This window comes from Trifolium pratense, linkage group LG5 (genome assembly GCF_020283565.1).
Source record: "Trifolium pratense cultivar HEN17-A07 linkage group LG5, ARS_RC_1.1, whole genome shotgun sequence".
Taxonomy (NCBI): Eukaryota; Viridiplantae; Streptophyta; class Magnoliopsida; order Fabales; family Fabaceae; genus Trifolium; species Trifolium pratense.
The window spans coordinates 15850892-15874935 of NC_060063.1; the positions used below are offsets into that span (position 1 = coordinate 15850892).

Genomic DNA, 24044 nt, shown 5'->3' on the forward strand with positions numbered 1-24044 from the left:
TGCATTCCTAAATGGCTATCTAAATGAAGAGGTATATGTTGAGCAACCAAAAGGGTTTGTAGATCCAAGCTTTCCTAACCATGTTTACAAACTAAAGAAAGCACTCTATGGATTGAAACAAGCCCCTAGAGCATGGTATGAAAGATTGACTGAATTCCTTGTCAGCCATGGATACAAGAAGGGTGGTAATGATAAAACCTTGTTTGTAAGAGAAGAGAAAGGGAAGCTAATGATAGCTCAGATATATGTGGATGATATTGTATTTGGTGGAATGTCGCGACAAATGGTGGAACACTTTGTGCATCAAATGCAATCTGAATTTGAAATGAGTCTTGTAGGTGAGCTAACTTATTTTTTAGGTCTTCAGGTCAAACAAATGGAAGACACCATATTTATCTCTCAAGAAAAATATGCAAGAAACATTGTGAAGAAGTTTGGAATGGAAGGTGGTAGTCACAAAAGGACACCTGCACCTACACACTTGAAGCTTACCAAAGATGAGAAAGGGATTGATGTGGATCAAAGTCTCTATAGAAGTATGATTGGGAGCTTACTATATCTCACAGCTAGCAGGCCTGATATCATGTTTGCAGTTGGTGTTTGTGCTAGATATCAATCTGAACCCACGATGAGTCATCTGACTCAAGTAAAGAGGATTTTCAAATATGTCAATGGAACATGTGGCTATGGAATTTTATACTCTCATGGTAATGATTCTACCTTAGTTGGATATTGTGATGCAGATTGGGCTGGAAGTGCTGATGATAGAAAGAGCACTTCTGGTGCATGTTTCTTCTTGGGAAGCAATCTAGTATCTTGGTTTAGTAAGAAGCAAAATAGTGTGTCTCTATCAACAGCTGAGGCAGAATATATAGCAGCTGGGAGTAGTTGCTCTCAATTGTTATGGATGAGACAAATGTTGAAGGAGTATAGTGTTGAGCAAGATGTCATGACACTTTACTGTGACAATCTGAGTGCTATCAATATCTCTAAGAATCCTATTCAGAATTGTAGGACTAAGCACATTGATATACGTCATCATTTTATAAGGGAGCTTGTAGAAGAAAAAATTGTTACACTTGAGCACATTGCATCTGAAGAACAACTAGCAGACATTTTTACTAAAGCTTTGGACGCAAGTCAATTTGAAAAATTGAGGGGCAAATTAGGAATTTGCCTTTTTGAAAATCAATAGCAGTTACTGCATGGAGAGCGTGCAGCAGTTAATTTCTCTCTCCCACTTTTGGTGCACGCTAACTTAAGGGAGTTATTATTGGTTTTTCAAAACCAACCTATCTTCACGCAAACTTCTCATCTTCTTTTCTCTCTCACGCAAATCAACTCAACTTCCACTTTGTATTTTCTCAGAGGACGTTCAACTTCCATCTTCTTCAATCACAAAATTCACCTCTTTTCACTCACTATGTCTAACTCTACTAAATCTTCACCAACGAAGACAGATGTTCCGTCACCTCAAATGGTGATTAATGCTATTCCTCTCAACACCATACCTGCCACAAGTCCAACGATGAGGAGAAAATCAGTTGCAAAGAAGGATAAATCATCGCGAACGAATACAAATCCTTCCTCTCCTGCTGCAATTAAAAGTTCAACGCGTAAAGGAAAGAAAGGGAAAGGTGAATCGAGTAAACCTTTTACAATGTCTGAACTTCACATTGATCCACTACCATCAAGTGGTGTTGCAACGCCTGTCGCCAATCCTACAGTTGAAAGTGTTACTGCATCTGGTAAGATTTCTGTTAATTTAGGTCTTAATACACCAAAATCTGATAAAACCCTAGGTGTAGAGACCCCTAATATATCTGGAAATTTGGGGAAAAGTGTTCCTAACTCCCCTGTTGCTGTTGATGATAATATTGGTGCTTCTACTGAGACCAATAATGATGTTGCTGATGAGTCCATTAAGAAAACTGCTCCTGAGACTCATGCTGCGCCAAGTGTTGCAACACATGGCGCTACGCCAAATGTGGTGCCAGATGTTACCACATCTTTGGCACAAGAAAACCTTGTGGACTATTCTGAGTCTGATGAGAGTCCCCCACCTAAGGCTACTGATAAAGAAGCTGTTCCTGATAAAGTTGTGAATGAAACTCCTGAGGTTATAATTGTTAATGAAAATGAAGCTACTGTTAGTGATAAGGCTGCTCCTACAAATTCTGAGGCTAGTGTGGCTAGAAGGACTAGAAGTAGGGCTGGAAAAAGGGTAGAAACTGCTAACACACCTGCCCAAACACCCAAACCTTCTAAGGCTGGAAAAGATACTGGTAAAAAGCCTCTGTATGGACCTCCAAAACCTGTAAGTAAGGTAATACCTAGAACAGAAACCAGGAAAAGGAAGGCTCCACCAAATAGTGATTCTGATTTTGAGCCAGAGACAGATGTTGCTGCATCTGGCAGCACATCTAGGAAGAGTATAGGAAGGAAGAAGGTCCCTCAAACGGTTCCCTATGCTCCCTTGGACAATGTCTCATTCCATCTGGAGAATGGATCTGCAAGATGGAAGTATGTGTATCACAGGAGGTTAGCTCTGGAAAGGAATTTGAAAAATGATATTCTTGAATGTCCAAGTGTTGTTGAAGCTCTTGAATATGCAGGATTAATGAAAACTGTGGTTGGGTTGGACAAGTGCTATGACAGGCTTGTCAAGGAATTTTTGATTAATGTGGCTGCAAACTGTAATGATCCAGCAAGTCCTGAATACAGGCAGGTATTTGTTCGTGGAAAGTGTGTTCAATTCTCTCCAACTGTGATCAACCATTATTTGCAAAGAAATTCTGATGAAGTGGCTCCTCTAAAAGTCACAGACAATGAGGTCTGCAAGGTCCTCACTGGTGGAAGAATAAAGGTATGGCCAAGCAAGGCTAAGTTGGTGCAACTTCTCTCTCTCCATTTTATGCTGTTTTGAATAGGATAGCTGCACACAACTGGGTCCCTACAACCCATTCAGGTGATGTAGCCAGAGGATTGGGAAAGTTCATATATGCTGTGGGTACAAAAGCAAAGTTTGATTATGGGTCTTATTTCTTTCAAGAAACCTTAAGCCATGCCCTGACTTATGCTGTTGAGAAGCCAGTTGCTCTCCCTACTCTGCTATGCAATATCATCCTTGAGCAACACCCAGATATTCTGAGAAGTACTGATGTTCCTTGTAAAAGGAAAGGGGTGTTAGTTATTGAGCAGAGGCTGCTGGATGGGACAAATGCAGCAGCAGGTGTTGGCACATCTGTCCAGGCTGGTGCACTTTCAAGAAAGCAAATGATTGCTGATCTTACTGAGACTAGCAGAGCCCTTGAGGCAAGAAAATTGAAAATTGATCGTGTGATTGAGGCACTGAAGGCTGAGGAGGCTGCTGAGACTGTTGAGGGTGAGCCTGATGGACAAGAAGGTGAAGGAACTAGTGGCTCTGAGGATGGCTCTGAGGATGTGATGGAGGACTCTGATGAAAGTTCTTCAATATGATTTCTGATGTTTCCTTATATTTGTTTTCCTATTTGATGTACTTTTGGTGTTTCTTTTGCTGTTCCTTTTTGGGCAAGGCCCTGGATTTCTAGCACCTGTGTGTGCTCTATGGTCTGTAATAATTGCACCCTGACACTTCTATTGTCTGCTACTCTATGGTTTTCCTATGCATGATGTTTGTCAAAATTGTGGCTAAAAAGGGGGAGTAGTGTGTGGGTGACTGTTTTTGTGTGACAAGTGTGTGGACAGATGTTCTCACATCTGGTGACTGTTTTAGTGATAATGTTCGTATGCTCGTATTGAGGGGGAGTGTGAGTAATATGCATGTACTGAGGGGGAGTAGTGAATATTCTTTCTCTATCTGGTGTGTGTATGCATGAATTCAGGGGGAGTGTGAGTGATATTATCTCTTGATCGCCTGAATACGTTTGATGACAAATGTTATGCCAAGTGTTATGGCACCTGACTATTGAGTCCACTATCTACTATGACTGAGAATTTATTTTTCTCAGATGTTTATGGGAATTTATTTTTCCCTGTTGTTCTTATGGTGAAGAAATGCGCGTTAAACTATTAGGAGTTTATTTCTCCTACTTCTTAGCATCTACTATGGGAGTTTATTTCTCCCTTGTGTTGTTCCATGAGGCTAGTTGTGTTTCTATTCCGCTGTTGCATTGCCTCTGATGCTACTTATCTCTTCTAGAAGTAGTTTTTATTATGTGTTACTTTCTTTCCTAGTTGTGTGATCATGTTGACTCGAAGGAAAGGTAATACTGTATCTCTCTATATACTGGTCTAATATTGTTTTAGCCAAAATTTGCCAAAGGGGGAGATTGTTGGGTTTTTGTATATTGGCTACATTTTGCAAAAACATATCTTAGCCAAGTGTTGAGACAAATGTGCTGACCCCAAGTGTTGTGACAAATGTTGGGACACTTTGGAACAACACCTGACTCTGTATCTGCGCGCGCCAGCTGGATGTTATTATTTTCTACTCAATCTTTTGAAGATCTGTTTGAAGAATTGTTTCAAGGTTTCTTACAGAGGAAGGCGCACGTGTTTAATGTGTTTCATGAGGCAGCCAAACCCTAGTTTTATTTTCCAAAGGAATTATATTTTTGGAAAATATATTTTTGCGGTTCAAAAATATAACTATTATTTTCAAAAATATATCACAGCTGCCGCAGTTCTAGAAGCCCTAATTTTGTCTTGAAGCCCAAGTCGTTCTACTACTATAAATACGAAGGCAAGCATATGGTTTCAAGCATCTAAAATCGTGTTCTTACAAAGCGTGTGTTTTAGGGATTTTAGAGTGTTAATTGTGAGCCTTTCTTGTGTCTTACTGATGCAAGCTTAGGACCTAAGTTTATTGAGTTGTAAGTGTGAACTTCTCCTAAGCTTTGAAGTACGGAGATTGTTCTATTGTGTTGTGTGGTTTACTCGCAAGCTTTTAAGCAAGAGTGAATCCTAGTTTCTTAGGAGTGTGTCTCCACCTGTTGTGTTTGTGGAATTGAGTAGCAGCGCTGTCTGTGTTGCTAAGGTGGGAATTGGGACGTGGTCTCATATCTAGGAGTTCCTAGGTAGAAGTGTCATTGGGTAGTGATTAAGTGAGAAGTTGTAAACGGGTGAGTTTAGCTTCGAAGTAATACTGCTGATAGTGGACTTCATTCCTGGATTGGTATCCCCCAGAGTAGGCTTTAGGCTGAACTGGGTTAACAACTCTTGTGTGTTATTTACTTTACTGTTTGTATTGTTTTATGTTATTTGCTCTGTTTATAGATGAGTGTTGGCGCACCAGTAACAACATCTGTCTACAACAGACAAGTGTTTGCTACACCTTGAGCAACACCTGTCCACTGTGTGCCAGGAATTTCATAGTCTTTTAAGGGTTTCGTGTCTTTGAGCCACTCTCTAGGAGAGTTGGTTTAAAGTGAACCACTCGGGTTGTGAGATGGTCACTATGTCCTCACTCAGAAACCTGTAGGTAATGAGTTGAGTATTGTAATTGGAGGAAGCTTTTAAGCAACTCCAAATTGTGAACTTAGTCGTTGGCTAGGTGGTGATGTAATTGAAGTGTGTCTTCATCTTTGTCAAGGAGAGTGTCTCCATTCTGTTGTTATTGAAATCCTTACTGGTTGTAAGGTTGAGGGGAGTGAGACGGGGTCTCATATCTAGGAGTTCCTAGGTAGAAGTTGCATTGGGTAGGGATTAAGTGAGGAGTTGTAAACCGGGGAGTTTAGCTCTGAATTAATACTGCTGATAGTGAATTTCCTCCTGGATTGGTATCCCCCAGATTAGGCTGTTAGGCTGAACTGGGTTAACAATTATGTGTGTTGTTTATGCTTTTCAGTATCTGTTTTTAATGCTCTGCTTTATTGTTCTTACTGCTAAGACAAGTGTTACGACAAGTGTTTGAACATCGTGGACAACACTTGTCTACTGTGTACCAGAATTTCATTTTCCTAAACATTCTAAGATATTTCTATGATTCTCTATTATTACTCATTCTCTATTAACTAGTTATGCATATAGAAAATCATTAGATCCCATTATTATCTATTTATCTATACTAGTCAACCAACTATATTCTCAATAATTTAAAGTATCAAAATCTTTCAATAAAGTTTCTTAATCTACACAAAAAGGAAATTTGACTAACCATCATGAGTTCTACTCATTCCCGACACATATCCAAGTTGTCATCATCTGCACTTAAATGACTCACAAAAATTGCCATTATGATTAGACCTTCCTTATACCCCATATGTTACTAAAAGAAACTTGGAATGAAAACACATTTATCTTAACTACAATTAATCCAACAAGTTTGAACAAAGATCACACCACAAAAGCAAACAAAGATCACACATAACAAAAGCAAACATAGTTGACACAACAAAAGCATAATGAACCTATTCCCCAAAGACTCCCGAAAGAACCGACCAGCTCTGATACCACTAATTGTAACACCCCCTTTTCAGAGACTGAAAAGAAGAGCGTCACAGTTCTCTACCCAAATTTAAATGCTTAAATACAAGCAAATAAAATTATGCTGGTTTATTTTTCTTAAAAAGAAAGTAATAAGTGAGAAATGTACTCTAATATATGAGTATTATTTTTTTGTTTCTTTAAGTAATTTCAAAATACACTTTATGTAAATCGGAGGTAAGCCCATAAATAATGTGCATCACTTATATCAAACAATCATCTAGTAATTTTGCTCAAAGGATTTTCAAATATAAAACATTTCCATTTCACATAAGTATCGTACAATTTTTCAATTTAAAATGATAAAAAAATAAATTCCTACAAAATACTCTAACCCACAAATAATCACGAGCTGTTCAAACACTAAGATACATGTAAGCTAGAGAGTACTCCAATGACGTCATCAATACATATCAAAGAGATCTTTCTCTTCGGACTTCAAAAAAATAAAACCAGACCACCAATCAGCACTAACGTTCTTTATTTTAATGTCTCTCACAATGCCATTTTTCTTTTCTCAATGAACTTCAACTTGAGGTCTTAGAATCCTGCACTAACTGTTGTAAGGGGTGAATCACTCGTACACAAGTTACCATCGTGATGATGTCACAAGGCTACACATAATATTATACCAGTATATACATTTTTATTTAATAGTATATATACATACCTGAGTATCTAATCATGTATTTAATTAAATAGAATCAAGTAGTCAAATAGTCACATATAGTCAAATAATCACAAAGTGAATTACACAAACATTATATCATCATCACTAATCAACAATTAGTCAGACAAGGAAAATCAAATATATCAATCGCCAAATATATCAATCATCAAATATATCAAACATCGAAATTGAATCATTTAAAATGTATACAAAATCTAATCATAAATCTTCACTCGAAGTTAGTCTTCTAATTTGGTTAGTATTATCTTTATTCAACCTACTCCATGGAGACCTCTATTATGAGCGTAAGGCCGTTTCAACTGCCATAACATGGTCGTTTGCAAATCAACATATATCAAATATGTCTCAACCATTCTGGCCCGAGCGCTACACCTTATTATAGATAGTCCTGCACAGTCAGGTTTCACCACGTCGAGTTATATGATTTCCTCCAGTCAGAGTGGCTATCTCTGACTATTGGTAGGAGTTCAAAACGCCGGTGATCCCCATTAGGTCTTGAGGCGACCCAGCCGAACCTATCCTCAGTCTTACATACATTATAGTACTGTAAGAAACACCCTGTTTTGCTCTTCACCTATCAAAGGTGATTAACTGTTCAACTTTTCAACTTAAATTTTCTTTGTCAATATCAACTTGACATATTAATCCTCAAAACTCACCATACAACTTATGAGAGTTAACCTCAATTTTTCACCATAACACTCAACCACATGAACATTTTCAAATCATATATTGCAGAAGATTTATTCACACATATAATCAAACTAAAATCAATCACTCATCATTTAACATTTTGCATATACCTTAATGAATATAAATTACTATATAAAGTACACAACACCCCTAGTTATAACTAATAATATATATACAAGTAACACATTTCTTGTGCTCATCGAAACTTATTATTAGCGATTCCCCTTACCTCGAAGCTTTCCAAAATAACTCGAGCAATCACCTTCATCTAGGACACCTATTAACTCATCAAAACAACTATTTCTTAACTAACTAGAATTATAATTAAATCATAACAATACTAATGTATTAAAAGAAATTATGCAAGAACAGGAACCTAACATAATTAAGAAAATTGCATGACATCTACTTCTTATTATCATACGTGTATATGGTTTCATAGTAAATGAAACAAAGACTTTCAACTCATCATATGAATCCAAAGTTTAGAAGTATCTTGTTACCAACTTGTTACATAATTACACTTTACTTGTGATCACTTAAAGAATCAATAAGGGTACTAAACATGAGTTCATTGCTAATATAAAATCAAGTGAAAATAGACAACCTGTTAACTAAAACATTTGAGTAAGTGCTCTGTTTTTAGAAATATTGGAAAAAGACTCTTAGTTTTCATAGAGTTGGCTTAAGCTAAAAACTAGAAGAATTGCATAAGCACTCTGTTTCTTCATAAGTAATAGGACTATAGCTACATTAAAGATCTTGGAAGTTATTGAAAATACAAGTGTCTAAAGGTTTTTAGAATGAATGAAAGAGACAGGTTTTAAAAAGACATAAACAAACAGAACAAGAAAACATTGGAGAATGAAAAGGAAGAAAATATTCAAACCTTGAAATTCCTAGCTTCGTGTGACAGTAATGGTTTGTGTGTAAAAAGTGAATGTTAAGACCCTATTTATTGATCTCTAATTCTACTGCTACATGGTAAATTCTCAGTCCACGTTTTCACTTTCGATTTGTGAAGAAAAATTAGCCACCTTGTATGCATAGGTGTAGTTCTTATCTTAAAATTAAATGCATGCTTATCTCTTAATCTTTCATTTTATTTTTCATTTAATTTTAATAACATAGATATTTTTCTGGTCTAAAAGATGTTCTTCTTTTCTTTTTCAGCGATATAAATTTATACTATCGAGTTACCCACTGTCCGAAAATTCGGTAGAATTTTAAGCCCAAACTTTTATCATAGCCTATTAAAATATTTCATGATTGATTTCTAAAATTACTTTTCTTAAATTCACATTCTAGAGAAAATATTAATTATCAGTCTACACAAGATAAATATACTATCAAAGCACCCATAAAATAATTCGAAAATATTAGGATATCACAATGTCATATTTTTATAAACTATTTAATGGTGTGTACTTTTACACAGCTAGTTCTAAAATTTCAACTATAACTTACATCAAATTAATATATTAGATTTATAGATTTTCTTTATCTAAAATTCATTTCCAAGAAAATAATTACTTAAACATTCTCATACTTTAGACACGTAACTAGGACTAACATGATATTAAATACACATTGAATGTATTATTTTCACAAACTATTATAAAAATATAACTAAATCATCAAATTAATTTTATAAAAATACTAAAATTAATAATATAAGGAAAATACTAGTTTATAAAATTTGGGGTGTTACAGTAAGCTAGTCCAGTCCACCCTTTTCAGAGTGATCCTTCTTTCTAAACTTAGAAGGAATTAATCAATCGTAATTCACGATTACAATTAGTAAGATAACCTTATCCTAGATTTCCTTACCTCAAACAACAAGATTTCGACATAGTGATTTGACCAGGATTTTCCCTCACATAATAGGACTTCTACCTATTGTCACAAACTGATATTTTCTCCCCATAAATAAGGGATTCCTTGTTTGAAACAAGTTATTACAACCAATGGGCGGGTTAAAGAAAGTGTGAGTTGGTATCAGTGTGATACAAATTTGATTTGCTATACTCATTTGTCGAATGAATGTCAAAATGACACACTTCTTTGGTGTCTTTATGCTCTAGGATTTGTATTTGGAACAATTCTTCTCCATTCACACACATGATGTAGAATCATGCTACACACACAAATTTAATTCAATGATTTTTTTTATCAGAAGATGAATAGAGTCGTTGCAAAACTAGTCGTTGTGAGATAGTACATTTTCTCCTTTGAGTTTGCGTACAAATCATATAGTTACATCAGTTCTGAAAACTTGTACGACATTAACTACAAAAATATAACTATTTCATCTCCAGATGTTTGCATAAATTAAAACACTTTTAATATGTTAGAGCTCAAGGAATGAATGCACTTAGGTTAACTTTAATCATTCAACCCCTAGAAATAAAAAAGGCTATGTTCTTGATTCTTTTTTGGAAATGGAATTAATTAGATTTTACATTTAAAATAATTAAATTTGAAAGTGGCAAATTTTGAATTTTTTTTTTGTTTTAAATGTCACGGTTTTTAAGGGTAGAAGGAATACTCGGTAAAATATAGGTGAGGATTGAGTCATTCCTTTCGTTTCATGCTTATCAGTGTGTTTTTGCACAATGACTAAGTTTAAGTTTTTTATTAGTTTTTATTTGCTACTTCCAAAATACATTTTAATCATGTTATGTTATTTTTTTGAGATTAAGAATTTCGGATCGATTTCAAAAAAAAATTCCACAATTAATTAATCTTTTCTTTTTATGGACCTCTACTATTGAGACATTTTAAAACGAATCAGGATAGAAGATAATGCTTTTGGACTTTATAATTTACAGCCCAATAATAATTGGGATGGATTGTCGGGCCGAATAGAGTCGTCCCTCCTAACAGCTGTACAAAAGTGGGCGGTGGGATTGGTCCCCTTGGATTATTCTGTCCTAGGGCCGGATACAAAGTTTTCAAAAAATAAAATAAATAAAAATTATCGAGACCAAACCAAAATTCATTAAAATTAAATTAAAAAAATATAACCATCTGAAGATAATGCTTATTGCGACTAAATCTTTTTAAAGGAGACGAAACGTTAAACTCAACCAAATTAAATTTTACTAGAGAGACTACCGTAAATATTTAAAAAATGAACTTGGAAATAGCGCATGTAGTTGCACAACCATAAGCACTTTTTGATGAAACCTTTTGACATTTCAATAATCCACATGCAGTAGAACAAGCTAAATAGGCTGGTTCGATTGCGATCAATCCAAGACATTGCAAACCACACTCACCAAGACAAATGGCATATTCTTTTCCTGATGAAAGATCGGGAGAACCGTATGCTTCGACAACAACTAACATTACCGTCACCCAAATTAAAACTATATTTTTAATTTCAAACTTGGCCATATCTTTTCTCTATATAAATCTTGATTTTATAATCGTATTAAATTCGATTACACAATATATAAAATTTGAATAAAAAACCTCAATTTATAAGCATTCAAATAAATGCACACTTTTGTAAATGAAAAATATTAGTAAAAGTTTTTAGTTTGTAAAAAAATTAAAATGGATTAAGAGAATCGGTAAATGTTTTAAACAATGATGGTAAGGATCATAATAGAATTAATTTTGGGTCAACCTAGTTCAGCAAACTTTAGAAAAATAATATAATCCAAAAAGGATATTTATTTATAGTGATAGAATCCGTTGACTTTATGTATTACACCAAATTTGGACCGTTATATTTAATTGATCTAGCGGCCACTAATATCTCAAATTATAAAACGAAGAGGTAAATAAAAGAGGTCACATGACAATTGCTTCCCTATGTTTTTCCTCAAGCAACCACAATCCGCAGTTAACGAATATCATGACATTGTACGAAACATCTTCTTTGGAATTTCATGGAGTTTGCTACATTCCTCTTGGATGTTATAAGAATTTGTATTTGCCAATTGGTTTCACTCATATTTTTTTCAAGAAACAATTGACACACTCGGATATTTAAATTTTAATTAATTGCAAGGTAAAGTTTTAAATGGGCTACAAAGAAAATTTGTAGTAGATCAAGGCTCTCTTTTGGTAGCCTAGGAGCGGATTTAAAATTTAGGCCTAACTAAAAAATAGTATAAAAATTTGAGTTCCCAAAAAACTTTAAATTTTTTATTTAATATCCAAAAATTCATATAAAACAATTCCTACGAGCATTTATATATGCAAAGTCCCTAATAAGTGTGTCTATATCAATATGTTCAATCATAACTTTCTCAATATACAAATTTGCAGGACCATTAAAACTTTCTTGTAACATTGTCGATCTCAAGTAGTTTATCAATAACTTTAACTTCAAAAACTTCTTTCTGCAGATATAACATTCATTGAGATAGTTAAGAGAATTCAATAAAAAGTTGAAACAATTGGATGACATTATGCGAGTTTCAAAAACTCGAGAACTTCAATGCTGACATCTTAAGGTGCATGAGGAAATATAAGAAGGACTTAACACGCAAACATAAGAGGAAAAGTTAAATCATAAAGAACTTAGACAAAATAAAAGAGATGGTATGGTGAAAGAATACATAATTATTTTTGTATCGGTTAATTACCCACATGGTAAGCTAGTCCAGTCCAGCCTTTTCGGAGTGATCCTTCTTTCTAAACTTAGAAGGAATTAATCAATCGTAATTCACGATTACAATTAGTAAGATAACCTTATCCTAGATTTCCTTACCTCAAACAACAAGATTTCGACATAGTGATTTGACCAGGATTTTCCCTCACATAATAGGACTTCTACCTATTGTCACAAACTGATATTTTCTCCCTATAAATAAGGGATTCCTTGTTTGAAACAAGTTATTACAACCAATGGGCGGGTTAAAGAAAGTGTGAGTTGGTATCAGTGTGATACAAATTTGATTTGCTATACTCATTTGTCCAATGAATGTCATAATGACACACATCTTTGGTGTCTTTATGCTCTAGGTGTTGTATTTGGAACAATTCTTCTCCATTCACACACATGATGTAGAATCATGCTACACACTCAAATTGTAACAACCCAATATTTTATATACGCATTTTTATTGATTTATTATTTGATAATATAGTTATTAATTATTTTATATTGTATATTCTATTTGATATATTTTAATTTCATACTTTACGTTAATCATTGAATGATTCGTTTTATTTTCAAGTATGAGCTAAATTATTGGTTAAGTCAAAATTGAAGTAATCTTGCACACTTATCTCTATTTCAAACTTTGAAGACTTGTTTCTATTTCCAATTTTCTCTCTCACGAGCCAATGTTAATTAAGGTTATTAAAAGATAATATTCTTGATTCAATTGCTCATCATTCCCTTATTTATTTGATCATTCCCTCATTTATTGGATTCAATGTTAATCTCTCTCTTAATAGCTCTTAATTTCTACAAATGCTAGCATCCTAATTTGCCAAAAGAGACTTTCTCTTGTTGTCTTCTCGTGTTAAATTCTATTCATGTGATGAAAAACCATTCTTGCCAATTTATCTCCACCTACGTTTCTTATAAATGATTTATTAGGGAGGCAAGACACTAAATATTCATTATTTTCTCACATGTGAAATTATTTCCTTTGAATTTCTTTTAATTGCAAATTATTCCTTCTTTATCTTTGCATAGAGATTGCCCAAGTATTTTCCTTCGTCAAACTAGCCATATAAAAACGCCAATCTCTATCATTATTTTTCTAAGTGCCATGCATTAGTTTACAAACATGAAACAATACAACCTAGCTATCATTTAACTCATCATCATCATCTTCGGTCTATACAAAATATTTTGACTTCCATCGATCATTTCCTAGCATCTACTTCTTCAATACTTTGTTAGTGTCACCAAACGTAGAACATATTTTTCAATGGTTGGGCTATCGAAACAAAGTCCGTAGTGAGAGTTGGATGGGCGATGCGAATTTGAGACTTAAAAGTTGCGCTAGGAAGGAAAGCGCCTAAGGTAAGGGCTTTTTCCCCACACATTCATGCTACATAGGGTTATGTTGTGAGATAATAGTAGAACCTTTGTCACTTAAAATAAACCAAAAAAGTAACTCTATAAACATAAATAAATTCATGTTCGTTTTGTATATATATATATATATATATGCTTTCTTGTAATTGGAATAATTTTATATATTTGCTTCTATATGCTGCGTATATGTACATGGTTGTTAATTTCTTATTTACTTCTTATGGTTAAAGATGTTGGTCTCATTCTATTCTTTATTGCCTATGAATATTAGATGATGGGTGTGATTTGAAAAATATAAATTAAGGGATGTAAATAAAAGTATAGGGAGGATTAAGTATGTCGCAGGTCAGGTTGGTCTTGTTAAGGAAGTGGAGTTCATACATCATATAGGATGTGTATAACAGAGTTTCTATAGGTAGCCTTTGTGGCTTGGTTTACTTTTAGCCTGTGTGGCTTGTTTATTTTTAGCCTGTGTGGCTTGAGCCTTTGTGGCTGGTTTTACTTTTAGCCTGTGTGGCTGGTTTACTTTTAGCCTGTGTGGCTGGTTTTTCTCATTGGTATGAGACTTATTATCCGGATCATTAGTATATCATATAGGATGGTCTTAGTTACATTTCATTTCATGCAGAGAGGGAACAATTAACAATAGTAGTAAGTGATGATCTTGGTCACAGAAGAATCAACAAAAAAAAAGATTAAAGAAAAAGTATAGTTAGTCCAGGGTAAAGCGGTGATCGTTACCTTCTCCTCTTTCATTTGATTTTGTCGAGCAATTTGTAATATGTGTAATATTGCCTTGTTTATTACTGTCGTTGAACAATAAGATGCTACCTATGTTTGTATATGTGTACTCTTATCACCCAAAAGTTTTTATAATAAACTAATGATTATATTTTCGATAAGGTGAAGTGTTTTGTTATTATTTTATAACATTTTCTTGTGGTGAGTATGATTCAATATGGATACGGAAATTGACCCTTACAACCAACATTTTAGGTACTCAAGGAGAAAGCTTTGATTGAATGTGATGTGATGCTTGAAGCGCGTATGAACGGGGGAAAAATTGGGTTTTGTAAATTGAGAATTTTATGTAAATAGTTCTTTGTTGTATTTTCTTCCGCTGGAAATTTCAAACTATTACTCATTTTAATTAAGTTTATATTTTAAGTGAATTTCAATTCAGATTTTATTATACTATTTCATTTGATAAAAAAAAAGTAGCTTCACATTTTCTAATTAAGCAGAATTTTTATAAATATCTTGGATAAAAATCCGGGATGTTACAGTTGGTATCAGAGCAATAATCCTCGGACAAACATTTTTGGGGTGGGAGCGATTGTGTATGACGAATGCCTTGATTTATGTGTGATTTTGTGGTCGTGCTTAATTTTTATGATGGATGCTTTCTTGTGTGATTCTTGTAAGGTGATTGTATGAAAATGATTGTATAATTTCTCTCGTTTAAAGGAAATGATTTTGTGATTGTTAGAAGCTATGTTTGCTTTTATGAATTTTCTATTGAATAGTCTTTATACTATTTTAATTGAAAGGAATGAATTTTCAGGATGACTATATGTTATAAGGCATTTTTATGAGTGAAATATTTTTGAATAATTTTGTGGTCTTTAGTTGTGAACAATTTTTTTTTTTCCTACGATGATTTTAAGATAAGTAAAATCTTAGAGAACATCTATGAAGTAATATGAGTTTTAGAAAAATGCTTTTACCATATTTTGAATTAGAGATTAGAGGTTTTTCTTAAAGCTACAAAAAATACTTTTATCTTTGCAATTTATTTTTGCTACTTATGTTATTGGCTTTTGTTTGACATCAGAGTGCGCAGCGTAAATATGAAATTGTATGTCTTATCTTGCTCTTATGTTTTTGTACCTTATTTTATTTTGACCTTACATAAAGTGTTTTAGAAAATTATACCTCAAAGTTTTTTTTTTTTTTTTTTTTTTTTTTTTTTTTTTTTTCTATTGTCTAGTTTCGGGGACGAAACTAAATTCTTTGTGGGTAGAATGTAAGACCCGAGAAATTTATTTTAATATATAGATAACTATTTAATTTACGAGTCAAAATGCTTTAACTTCGTCTTTTATAACAAATGGTTTTATTACGTTTGATTTTATAAGAGAAATTTACGTTAATCTTTTTTATTTTCTAGTTTCGAGGACGAAACTCTTTTAAGGGGGTAATAATGTAACAACCCAATATTTTATATACGCATTTTTATTGATTTATTATTTGATAATATAGTTATTAATTATTTTATATTGTATATTCTATTTGATATATTTTAATTTCATACTTTACGTTAATCATTGAATGATTCGTTTTATTTTCAAGTATGAGCTAAATTATTGGTTAAGTCAAAATTGAAGTAATCTTGCACACTTATCTCTATTTCAAACTTTGAAGACTTGTTTCTATTTCCAATTTTCTCTCTCACGAGCCAATGTTAATTAAGGTTATTAAAAGATAATATTCTTGATTCAATTGCTCATCATTCCCTTATTTATTGGATCATTCCCTCATTTATTGGATTCAATGTTAATCTCTCTCTTAATAGCTCTTAATTTCTACAAATGCTAGCATCCTAATTTGCCAAAAGAGACTTTCTCTTGTTGTCTTCTCGTGTTAAATTCTATTCATGTGATGAAAAACCATTCTTGCCAATTTATCTCCACCTACGTTTCTTATAAATGATTTATTAGGGAGGCAAGACACTAAATATTCATTATTTTCTCACATGTGAAATTATTTCCTTTGAATTGCTTTTAATTGCAAATTATTCCTTCTTTATCTTTGCATAGAGATTGCCCAAGTATTTTCCTTCGTCAAACTAGCCATATAAAAACGCCAATCTCTATCATTATTTTTCTAAGTGCCATGCATTAGTTTACAAACATGAAACAATACAACCTAGCTATCATTTAACTCATCATCATCATCTTCGGTCTATACAAAATATTTTGACTTCCATCGATCATTTCCTAGCATCTACTTCTTCAATACTTTGTTAGTGTCACCAAACGTAGAACATATTTTTCAATGGTTGGGCTATCGAAACAAAGTCCGTAGTGAGAGTTGGATGGGCGATGCGAATTTGAGACTTAAAAGTTGCGCTAGGAAGGAAAGCGCCTAAGGTAAGGGCTTTTTCCCCACACATTCATGCTACATAGGGTTATGTTGTGAGATAATAGTAGAACCTTTGTCACTTAAAATAAACCAAAAAAGTAACTCTATAAACATAAATAAATTCATGTTCGTTTTGTATATATATATATATATATATGCTTTCTTGTAATTGGAATAATTTTATATATTTGCTTCTATATGCTGCGTATATGTACATGGTTGTTAATTTCTTATTTACTTCTTATGGTTAAAGATGTTGGTCTCATTCTATTCTTTATTGCCTATGAATATTAGATGATGGGTGTGATTTGAAAAATATAAATTAAGGGATGTAAATAAAAGTATAGGGAGGATTAAGTATGTCGCAGGTCAGGTTGGTCTTGTTAAGGAAGTGGAGTTCATACATCATATAGGATGTGTATAACAGAGTTTCTATAGGTAGCCTTTGTGGCTTGGTTTACTTTTAGCCTGTGTGGCTTGTTTATTTTTAGCCTGTGTGGCTTGAGCCTTTGTGGCTGGTTTTACTTTTAGCCTGTGTGGCTGGTTTACTTTTAGCCTGTGTGGCTGGTTTTTCTCATTGGTATGAGACTTATTATCCGGATCATTAGTATATCATATAGGATGGTCTTAGTTACATTTCATTTCATGCAGAGAGGGAACAATTAACAATAGTAGTAAGTGATGATCTTGGTCACAGAAGAATCAACAAAAAAAAAGATTAAAGAAAAAGTATAGTTAGTCCAGGGTAAAGCGGTGATCGTTACCTTCTCCTCTTTCATTTGATTTTGTCGAGCAATTTGTAATATGTGTAATATTGCCTTGTTTATTACTGTCGTTGAACAATAAGATGCTACCTATGTTTGTATATGTGTACTCTTATCACCCAAAAGTTTTTATAATAAACTAATGATTATATTTTCGATAAGGTGAAGTGTTTTGTTATTATTTTATAACATTTTCTTGTGGTGAGTATGATTCAATATGGATACGGAAATTGACCCTTACAACCAACATTTTAGGTACTCAAGGAGAAAGCTTTGATTGAATGTGATGTGATGCTTGAAGCGCGTATGAACGGGGGAAAAATTGGGTTTTGTAAATTGAGAATTTTATGTAAATAGTTCTTTGTTGTATTTTCTTCCGCTGGAAATTTCAAACTATTACTCATTTTAATTAAGTTTATATTTTAAGTGAATTTCAATTCAGATTTTATTATACTATTTCATTTGATAAAAAAAAAGTAGCTTCACATTTTCTAATTAAGCAGAATTTTTATAAATATCTTGGATAAAAATCCGGGATGTTACACAAATTTAAGTCAATGATTTTTTTTTTATCAGAAGTTGAATAGAGTCGTTGCAAAACTAGTCGTTGTGAGATAGTACATTTTCTCCTTTGAGTTTGCGTACAAATCATATAGTTAAATCAGTTCTGAAAACTTGTACGACATTAACTACAAAAATATGACTATTTCATCTCCAGATGTTTGCATAAATTAAAACACTTTTAATATGTCAGAACTCAAGGAACGAATGCACTAAGGTTAACTTTAATCATTCAACCCCTAGAAATAAAAAAGGCTATGTTCTTGATTCTTTTTTGGAAATAGAATTAATTAGATTTTACATTTAAAATAATTAAAATTTGAAAGCGGCAAATTTTGAATTTTTTTTTTTGTTTTAAATGTCACGGTTTTTAAGGGTAGAAGGAATACTCGGTAAAATATAGGTGAGGATTGAGTCATTGCTTTCGTTTCATGCTTATCAGTGTCTGTTTGCACAATGACTAAGTTTAATTTTTTTATTAGTTTTTATTTGCTACATCCAAAATACTTTTTAATCATGTTATGTTATTTTTTTGAGATTAAGAATTTCGGATCGATTTCAAAAAAAAAAAATTCCACAATTAATTAATCTTTTCTTTTTGTGGACCTCTACTATTGAGACATTTTAAAACGAATCAGGATAGAAGATAATGCTTTTGGACTTTATAATTTACAGCCCAATAATAATTGGGATGGATTGTCGGGCCGAATAGAGTCGTCCCTCCTAACAGCTGTACAAAAGTGGGCGGTGGGATTGGTCCCCTTGGATTAGTCTGTCCTAGGGCCGGATACAAAGTTTTCAAAAAATAAAATAAATAAAAATTATCGAGACCAAACCAAAATTCATTAAAATTAAATTAAAAAAATATAACCATCTGAAGATAATGCTTATTGCGACTAAATCTTTTTAAAGGAGACGAAACGTTAAACTCAACCAAATTAAATTTTACTAGAGAGACTACCGTAAATATTTAAAAAATGAACATTTTAACAAATTGACATTATTTTAATAACGATTATCGCAACATAAATACACATAACAATTTTTTGTGTATGAACTGGTAGTATAAAATGAGTTTACAATATATTCAATAATACATCACCAAATACATTTATTTGATGTATGTGTAATAAAATTTTAAACCGTCAGTACATGATTATAAAATTTTAAATACAACTTCTCAATCCAGCATTTTCTTGGTACATCGAATGCCACATTTTAACATATTATTTGTTCTTGCAAGCTTCCATGCATGAATTCACAACAGCGTTAACATCACGAGCGGCTGTAAAATAGGCAATTATTATATAAAACACCATTAAGTAATGCAATCATTATTTATAGGACTACTTTTATAACAATGTATAATTAAAGAGAATATAGTCCATGTGAAAATACCGGTATTGACGTTAATGGACTTGGAAATAGCGCATGTAGTTGCACAACCATAAGCACTTTTTGATGAAACCTTTTGACATTTCAATAATCCACATGCAGTAGAACAAGCTAAATATGCTGGTTCGATTGCGATCAATCCAAGACATTGCAAACCACACTCACCAAGACAAATGGCATATTCTTTTCCTGATGAAACAACGGGAGAACCGTATGCTTCGACAACAACTAACATTACCGTCACCCAAATTAAAACTATATTTTTAATTTCAAACTTGGCCATATCTTTTCTCTATATAAATCTTGATTTTATAATCGTATTAAATTCGATTACACAATATATAAAATTTGAATAAAAAACCTCAATATATAACCATTCAAATAAATGCACACTTTTGTAAATGAAAAATATTAGTAAAAGTTTTTAGTTTGTAAAAAAATTAAAATGGATTAAGAGAATGGGTAAATGTTTTAAACAATGATGGTAAGGATCATAATAGAATTAATTTTGGGTCAACCTAGTTCAGCAAACTTTAGAAAAATAATATAATCCAAAAAGGATATTTATTTATAGTGATAGAATCCGTTGACATTATGTATTTCACCAAATTTGTACCGTTATATTTAATTGATCTAGCGGCCACTAATATCTCAAATTATAAAACGAAGAGTTAAATAAAAGAGGTCACATGACAATTGCTTCCCTATGTTTTTCCTCAAGCAACCACAATCCGCAGTTAACGAATATCATGACATTGTACGAAACATCTTCTTTGGAATTTCATGGAGTTTGCTACATTCCTCTTGGATGTTATAAGAATTTGTATTTGCCAATTGGTTTCACTCATATTTTTTTCAAGAAACAATTGACACACTCGGATATTTAAATTTTAATTAATTGCAAGGTAAAGTTTTAAATGGGCTACAAAGAAAATTTTTAGTAGATCAAGGCTCTCTTTTGGTAGCCTAGGAGCGGATTTAAAATTTAGGCCTAACTAAAAAATAGTATAAAAATTTGAGTTCACAAAAAACTTTATATTTTTTATTTAATATCCAAAAAATCATATAAAACAATTCCTACGAGCATTTATATATGCAAAGTCCCTAATAAGTGTGTCTATACCAATATGTTCAATCATAACTTTCTCAATATACAAATTTGCTGGACCATTAAAACTTTCTTGTAACATTGTCGATCTCAAGTAATTTATCAATAACTTTAACTTCAAAAACTTCTTTCTGCAGATGTAACATTCATTGAGATAGTTAAGAGAATTCAATAAAAAGTTGAAACAATTGGATGACATTATGCGAGTTTCAAAAACTCGAGAACTTCAATGCTGACATCTTAAGGTGCATGAGGAAATACAAGAAGGACTTAACACACAAACATAAGAGGAAAAGTTAAATGATAAAGAACTTAGACAAAATAAAAGAGATGGTATGGAGAAAGAATACAAAATTATTTTTATATCGGTTAATTACCCACTTGGTAAGCTAGTCCAGTCCACCCTTTTCAGAGTGATCCTTCTTTCTAAACTTAGAAGGAATTAATCAATCGTAATTCACGATTACAATTAGTAAGATAACCTTATCCTAGATTTCCTTACCTCAAACAACAAGATTTCGACATAGTGATTTCACCAGGATTTTCCCTCACATAATAGGACTTCTACCTATTGTCACAAAGTGATATTTTCTCCCTATAAATAAGGGATTCCTTGTTTGAAACAAGTTATTACAACCAATGGGCGGGTTAAAGAAAGTGTGAGTTGGTATCAGTGTGATACAAATTTGATTTGCTATACTCATTTGTCGAATGAATGTCACAATGACACACTTCTTTGGTGTCTTTATGCTCTAGGTTTTGTATTTGGAACAATTCTTCTCCATTCACACACATGATGTAGAATCATGCTACACACTCAAATTTAAGTCAATGATTTTTTTTTATCAGAAGATGAATAGAGTCGTTGCAAAACTAGTCGTTGTGAGATAGTACATTTTCTCCTTTGAGTTTGCGTACAAATCATATAGTTACATCAGTTCTGAAAACTTGTACGACATTAACTACAAAAATATAACTATTTCATCTCCAGATGTTTGCATAAATTAAAACACTTTTAATATGTTAGAGCTCAAGGAATGAATGCACTAAGGTTAACTTTAATCATTCAACCCCTAGAAATAAAAAAGGCTATGTTCTTGATTCTTTTTTGGAAATAGAATTAATTAGATTTTACATTTAAAATAATTAAAATTTGAAAGCGGCAAATTTTGAATTTTTTTTGTTTTAAATGTCACGGTTTTTAAGGGTAGAAGGAATACTCGGTAAAATATAGGTGAGGATTGAGTCATTGCTTTCGTTTCATGCTTATCAGTGTCTGTTTGCACAATGACTAAGTTTAATTTTTTTTATTAGTTTTTATTTGCTACATCCAAAATACATTTTAATCATGTTATGTTATTTTTTTGAGATTAAGAATTTCGGATCGATTTCAAAAAAAAAAAATCCACAATTAATTAATCTTTTCTTTTTATGGACCTCTACTATTGAGACATTTTAAAACGAATCAGGATAGAAGATAATGCTTTTGGACTTTATAATTTACAGCCCAATAATAATTTGGATGGATTGTCGGGCCGAATAGAGTCGTCCCTCCTAACAGCTGTACAAAAGTGGGCGGTGGGATTGGTCCCCTTGGATTAGTCTGTCCTAGGGCCGGATACAAAGTTTTCAAAAAATAAAATAAATAAAAATTATCGAGACCAAACCAAAATTCATTAAAATTAAATTAAAAAAATATAACCATCTGAAGATAATGCTTATTGCGACTAAATCTTTTTAAAGGAGACGAAACGTTAAACTCAACCAAATTAAATTTTACTAGAGAGACTACCGTAAATATTTAAAAAATGAACATTTTAACAAATTGACATTATTTTAATAACGATTATCGCAACATAAATACACATAACAATTTTTTGTGTATGAACTGGTAGTATAAAATGAGTTTACAATATATTCAATAATACATCACCAAATACATTTATTTGATGTTCAAGTAAAATATCACAACAAGAGATCTAGTTAGACATGATTTGATGTATGTGTAATAAAATTTTAAACCGTCAGTACATGATTATAAAATTTTAAATACAACTTCTCAATCCAGCATTTTCTTGGTACATCGAATGCCACATTTTAACATATTATTTGTTCTTGCAAGCTTCCATGCATGAATTCACAACAGCGTTAACATCACGAGCGGCTGTAAAATAGGCAATTATTATATAAAACACCATTAAGTAATGCAATCATTATTTATAGGACTACTTTTATAACAATGTATAATTAAAGAGAATATAGTCCATGTGAAAATACCGGTATTGACGTTAATGGACTTGGAAATAGCGCATGTAGTTGCACAACCATAAGCACTTTTTGATGAAACCTTTTGACATTTCAATAATCCACATGCAGTAGAACAAGCTAAATATGCTGGTTCGATTGCGATCAATCCAAGACATTGCAAACCACACTCACCAAGACAAATGGCATATTCTTTTCCTGATGAAAGAACGGGAGAACTGTATGCTTCGACAACAACTAACATTACCATCACCCAAATTAAAACTATATTTTTAATTTCAAACTTCGCCATATCTTTTCTCTATATAAATCTTGATTTTATAATTGTATTAAATTCGATTACACAATATATAAAATTTGAATAAAAAACCTCAATTTATAAGCATTCAAATAAATGCACACTTTTGTAAATGAAAAATATTAGTAAAAGTTTTTAGTTTGTAAAAAAATTAAAATGGATTAAGAGAATGGGTAAATGTTTTAAACAATGATGGTAAGGATCATAATAGAATTAATTTTGGGTCAACCTAGTTCAGCAAACTTTAGAAAAATAATATAATCCAAAAAGGATATTTATTTATAGTAATAGAATCCGTTGACATTATGTATTACACCAAATTTGTACCGTTAGATTTAATTGATCTAGCGGCCACTAATATCTCAAATTATAAAACGAAGAGTTAAATAAAAGAGGTCACATGACAATTGCTTCCCTATGTTTTTCCTCAAGCAACCACATTCCGCAGTTAACGAATATCATGACATTGTACGAAACATCTTCTTTTGAATTTCATGGAGTTTGCTACATTCCTCTTGGATGTTATAAGAATTTGTATTTGCCAATTGGTTTCACTCATATTTTTTTCAAGAAACAATTGACACACTCGGATATTTAAATTTTAATTAATTGCAAGGTAAAGTTTTAAATGGGCTACAAAGAAAATT

At 32.5% G+C, this 24044-nt stretch overlaps 1 long non-coding RNA gene across 1 annotated transcript; it reads right to left on the bottom strand.

Moving 5' to 3' along the window:
* Window positions 1–6624: 6624 nt before the first annotated feature.
* LOC123884280 lies at window positions 6625–8781 on the bottom strand. The gene is made up of 3 exons (XR_006800725.1): window positions 8742–8781; window positions 8082–8129; window positions 6625–7025 (listed from the first exon to the last, which is right to left on the bottom strand). It is a non-coding gene; the product is annotated as an uncharacterized LOC123884280 (long non-coding RNA).
* Between the last annotated feature and the right edge of the window lie 15263 nt (window positions 8782–24044).